Source organism: Choloepus didactylus, chromosome 8, assembly GCF_015220235.1.
Source record: "Choloepus didactylus isolate mChoDid1 chromosome 8, mChoDid1.pri, whole genome shotgun sequence".
NCBI classification, from domain to species: Eukaryota; Metazoa; Chordata; class Mammalia; order Pilosa; family Megalonychidae; genus Choloepus; species Choloepus didactylus.
In genome coordinates, this window is record NC_051314.1 from 16,746,513 (window position 1) to 16,752,632 (window position 6,120).

The window sequence follows — 6,120 nt, forward strand, 5'->3', positions numbered from 1 at the left end:
CCCTGGGCTAGAAGTATTATCTAACTCAGGTAAGTATTTTTATCCCCATTTTACAGATGGGGCTCAGAGAGGCTAGATAACTGGCCTACAGACTTGAATACTTGAACGATAACCAGTACAAAATTGGGATGTTTTTTACCTAGAAGTTCCTCCAATGCTCGGACATTTCCCAAACCCGCCCCAAATCCCAGGCTTTAGTGTTTCCCAAATGAATTGAGACCCAGAGCCTTGCCTTGAAGAACTCAGAGGACCCGTAGTTTCTGCAGAACTCTAGGGGGCGCCATGCACATCGCGAATGGCAGTCACGTGTCTGGAGGAAGCGGCGCTTGTCTCTTACTTGCACAGAGGTCTGCCGGCCGGGTCCCTGCTGGACCACCTCCGCCCGGGGCTCCCGGCTCGCGAGCCTGTCCTGGCCCCGCGGGGAGTGTGGCGGGCGGCTCAGCCTCACCAGCAGGGGGCGCGCCGGTCTGCCCTGGCCTTCCGGAAGCCACGCCGGCAGCTCCGGGGCCACGCACGTGGTCCTTTCTGCTCCCGGCTCCCTCCTCAGCAGCTCAGCAATCCCGCACTGAGGCTGACAGCCGACCTAACTCTTACCGGCTTCCTAGGGGCCGTACTCTCGCCCCTATACGTCTCTCTGACTCCTGTGGATATAATTCCACAGATTGATCACACAGAACCAGGAATCTACTGCCCATCTGCCTGGTCCTCCCCGACACCTCCCCTACTGCCAAAGGGACATTTACGAGCCCTTCCAGTGCCGGGCACTGCACCAAGCACTCTCGTGAATCATCTCTGTTACCCTAACCCAACAGGGAGATGCGATCATAATCCCCATTTTACGGAGAAACAGGGCAGGGTGTCGTGTGCTCCTCTGCAGCATCCAGCTTCTCTTCTCCTTCCGCTCTCCACCACCTCCAAGGCAGGCGTGGGGATGGGGGTAGAAGGAGAGGGAGGGACAGGGTAGGTTTCCCTTGTCCCACGCTGTTGTCCCCTGGTGTGTCTTTGCTCTGCCTCAAGAGGACAGATACTCTTAAACCTACGTGTGAGATGACATTTGCACCAAGTTAATCATGGCAACATCACATGTATTAGCAAAAGACTGAAAAGAACAAAAATGTCCATCAGCAGGGATGGCAGGGAACTTGTTAAATAAGGGTGTATCCATGAAAGGAACACTGCACAGGCATTTGGAAGAGTGGAGTATCTCTACGTTCTGATACAACACAGTTACAGAAGTAAAATGCTAAGGGGAAATCAGGGTGATGAACTCTGTATGTGCAACTGTGCCAAAAGAGAGGCATATATGGGCTTGTGTTTTAAATGCACAAATTATCTCTGGATGGATACACAAGAAACGATAACAGTGGCTGCCTTGGAGAAGGGAACTGGCTCCCCAGGGACTGGTCTGGGAGGGGAACTCCCCAAGTAGCCTTTGGTACCTTTTGAATTCTTCAGACTACCTGCATTGTCTCCTCAAACAATAATCTATTTTTATAAAACCATAATTATTTAGTTACAGTGAATCCACAACTTCCTCTGGTTGCCTATTCTAATATTTTATTTTGAGATCTTTAAAACCTTTCTTATGGCCAATTGAAAACAAAAAGGCAATGGACTAGGTTGACATGTAAATGGGTCAGTATGATGTAACTTTGGAGCTCAGTGACTGCATGCAACTTCCGATTGGACTCTGCTGTCATTGCAAGCACCTGACTTCCCATGATTACGCTCTACCTTGTTCTTATTGCAATATGTCTGCCCGAAAACACCCGATGGCCAGGCCAGGCAAGCAGCAGCCTCCCGGGCTCGCTCCCTCCTACCCTTGCTCCTAACTGGAGTTGACTCCATCTCTATTCCAAGGCTCTGCCACCCACTCTCCTTTCTGCTCTCACCCTCTGGGACTTATTCGAAGGACCTCAGCTCCAACACCCCTTTCTGGCTTCTTCTAGTCCAGTTCACCTCGTGTTGGTAATCCTGCCCTACCACCCACCCTTTGGGCTCAGCCCAGTGCCGGTTCCTCAGTTGACTGCTGGCCAAGCACATGCCAGGCCTCCATGGGGATCCTTTAGGATCCTCCCTGCCCAGTGGCACACTGCCCCTTCTTACCCATGGTTTCTCTCTCCCACTGCCTGGCTCTTGGAGAGGAGGAAGAGGACACTTTGCGGGAGTCTGGGAGGCTGGCGTCCAAGTCCAGAGACTGCTGTGGACCAGGAGGGCACCAGCATGGACTGAGCAGATGCCAAGGTGGGTCATGCCAAGATCCACTAAGTCAAGATGACAGAGCTGGATGTAAGTACCGGGCCCAAGAAGGATGACCAGAAGTTGCTCAGAGCCAGGGAAGGAGCAGCAAGTGGGTAGCTTGAGGGGGGGTGTGCCAGAGGGCCCGGACCACCTTGGGGAGCCTCTCTAGCTCTGCTCTCAGAAGAGCCAAGAGTAGCTCTTGAGGGCCTGGAGCTCTTAGCCCACAAATATTAACAATAGTAATAATATAAACATTTATTCAATGTACGCTGTATCAGAATCTGCTCTCAGTGCTTTGTATAAGTCTAATCATTTCATCCTCATAGCAACCCTATGAGGTGGATCCTGGGATTATCACCATAGCAGAGACGAGGAAATCGAGGCCTGTGTCTGTGTTCACGTAGCCAGGGAGTAGGAAGTCAGGCCAGGGGCTGCACTGTGAACCCCTATCCCAGGCTGCTTTACATGGAGCGAGGGGGCACAGTCCAGGGAATTCATCAAAGGGCTGTGGGCCCCGTGTGGAGGGGTGCTCAGACTCAGCCCCTCCACCCTGTCTTCTGTGCCCCCATCCCACCCCACTAGGCTGATTCCACTTTCAGGGTCCTCTTCATCCTCTCTGCTCCCAGATCCTGGCATGGGGCCTGTTGCTGAGATGTGGGCTGGCATAAACGGGAGAGCCTGGGCTGTGTCAATGTGACTTGGGCATGGGGAGGAAGGGGGCCTGGCTATGCAGCTAAGGCTGGGGAGTCCAAGACAACTCAATGCCAGGTCTGGGTGCAAGAGGCTGATGGGTAGCGGCCGTGCACCCCGAGGCGAGAAAACAGATGGAGGGGAAGGGTCAAGGGCCCAGCAGGCAGTGGACTGGAGACCTGGAGTTCAGGAGAGCAAGCAGCTAGAGGTACAGTTGAGTCATTGGTCCTTACACAGGGGTTTAAGCCACTGGATTGGATGGCATCATCCAGAGAGAGGGCAGAGCTAGGAGGAGACCTCAGGGGACTTCCGAGAACACGGACAGTAAACAGGAAGGACAGTCAGCAAACAGAATGTGGAGTAGCCAGGACCGAGAGCTGAAAAGGGGTTAGTGGCTTTGTTTTGTGACTGTGCAATAATGTCATGAAACAAAGCTGCCGAGAGTTCAGGTGTGCTCAGTATACCTTTGCACCTCCTGATAGGTTAATACGTTAAAAGTTTTGGTGCTTACAATGACACAGCTTCAGTTACCTGGAAATTCCAGCTCCCCCCAGTGACTCCTTCTCCAGGAGCTCAGGAAAACAAAGCTCTGTTGTGCATATTATATAGCTGGGGCTATTCCAGTAGGAGTGACACCTTACAGTACCCTGAACTTTACCTTATCTAACATCACACCTACCCTGTGCATGGCAGGGTCGAGTCTGCTCCCCATTTTTCAGATGAGAAGACCGAGGCCCTGATAGGAAGAGTCTGGAAGGCAGACCTTCTGGGGCCTGATCCAGAGTTGATTCTACAGCACCAGGATGGAATGACCACATTCAATCTATTCTTGGGTCCAGCATGGCAGGGAGAGGCTTTGGGCCCCAGTGATCCAAGGTGTGGAACTATTGCTGCACAGCTAGTGAAACACAGTTGGGAAATGCACTTCCACTGTCCCTGACACCGAGGAGGTGTTCAGCAAACATCTGCCAAATGGACGAAAATTTCATCAGCTGCATGCAGTGTTGCAAGCTCCTGGCTGGAATGGAGTGGGTGGGGGCGGCGGCTGGCAGAGCCCCCGGGTGCTGGTTAACAAGCTGATCCTGCAGTGAGCAGTTAATAATTCTGGGAGTTCAGGCTTGCAGGAGGCAGGAATGAGCTCGGGCGGCTCTGGGTTATTCCTGGCAAACTCCTGCAAAGTTAAACACAGCTCTGCAAATCCTAGAAAGGCAAGGCTAGATCTTTCTCCTGCGTCAGGCCAGACCCATCAAGGACCTTCCTAGGAGGAAAAAGCCTCAGCTCGGATCAGCTTTGGTTTCCTTGCTGGGGTGGGGGAAGGGAGTTTAACCAAAACCCCTGGACTGCAGCTGGTGGAGTTAGGAAATACGTGGCCATCTTCTATGAGCTTGTCATCCATGTTTCCAAACCCTGGTTTACACTCCATCCCCACTTGAGCCTGAGATCTGGAAACCATTGCAGGCAGACCCTCTGGAGAGGTTCCCACACTGAGAATTCTAGTCCAGCAAAGACAAGCTCCGCTGTTTAATCAGCTGTGTGACCTCTCTGAGCCTGTTTTCTTCCCTGTAAAATTAAGTCTTTCATAAAATCAATCATCTGGCAGTACTCCCATTCCTCTGGAAATATAAGACACCAAGATGGTTTTCCCTCCCTGGCCAGAAAGTTTTGCGGGCAAGAACACAATTCTCTTATTCGTTGAACTCTTTCCCCCAATGCCTGAAGCACAGGAGGCACTCAACATGCTGAATAAGTGAAATTTTTAATGTTATTAAAAATAACGTTAAATCTTTAAACCTACAACTTCTCTAATAAAAAAATAAAAATAACATTAACATTTGATGCTTACTTATGCCAACACCAAGCTAAACAGTTTATGTAGATTATCTCATCTCATCCTCCTATCTCTGGAGAAATTATTCCCATTTAAAAGATGAAGCAGATTGTCAGAAAGGCTCAGCAGCATGATCAAGGTCAAGCAGCTTTAAATAGAGTACTAGGACAGAAAGTTAGATCACAAACCACCCAGAGAGCTACACTGCTGGGAGAGAAAACAAAGCAGTGTGAAGGGAAGAGGATTTCTACACTGCTAAATGCAGCCTTCAGGGGAGTTTATGATGGGGAGACAGGGACCCCTCTCCATGTTGGGGGTCCCTGGCTGCACTGTTCCTGACTGCTGGGATCAACTGTATTATTTGCTCCTAATTCAGTGGTTCCCAACTGGGGATGATTTTGCCTCCCTCCGCCAGTGCACCCTCACACCCATGACGTGGCAATGTCTGCAGACATTTTTGGTTGTCACGACTAGGTGGTGATATTGGCATCTCGTAGGTGGGGACCAGGGATACTGCTAACCATCCTGCAATGCACAGGGTAGCCCCACCACAAAGAATTATCCAGCCCCAAATGTCAATAGTGCTGAGAAACCCTGGGCTAGAAAAATGGGATTTTGCAATGGGCTCTTGGCTCAGTTCTCTGAATTTCCTTCTTCTGAAGTAACATATTATTCCTCTATTATAGATGAGGAAACTGAGGCTCAGGGAAGCTGGGACTTACTCCAGAGCTCTTACTCATATAAACCAAAATTTAGTGCTGTTGGCACCTCTCTGTCTTTGTGGACTTGGAAGATGACTCAGCATTAGAGGAAATTTGATGGGGTTTGCAGAGTCAGTGACAACAGTAAATTCAGTAACTCTCTAGTCAGGAGAGCGGGGACTGATCCCAGCTCTGTCATAAATTCACTGTGTGACTTTGGCCAAGTCACTCCCCCTCTCTGGTTTTGTTTCCAGAGGGACCAGACAAGGTAACTTCTGGGGCTCTCCCCAGCACTGACTGACACTGACACTTTGCCACTGAGTCCTGACAGGGGGCATCTGGGCCTTCACAGATACCTATGCCCACCTCTGCCTGAAGGATAAATATAGAGGACGGAGTATGGAGGCCCCACCCTTGGAAAGTCTGGGAGAAGACGTTCTCCTTGAACAGAAACCTGGGTTTGCCCCACCCCTGCCAATTCCAGAGACCTGCCTCCAAGTGTGAGCTCCCGGATTTTACTCTGAGAGTTTAGAATTGCGTTCTCCTCTACTTTAGCTAAACACAGCCCTTCTCCTAAATATCCTGGCTGGGCTGGGACAGGCCTCCTCAGCATGATACAGCCTCCTATTGAGCTTTGGACCCACCCCTCTCTTGAAATGA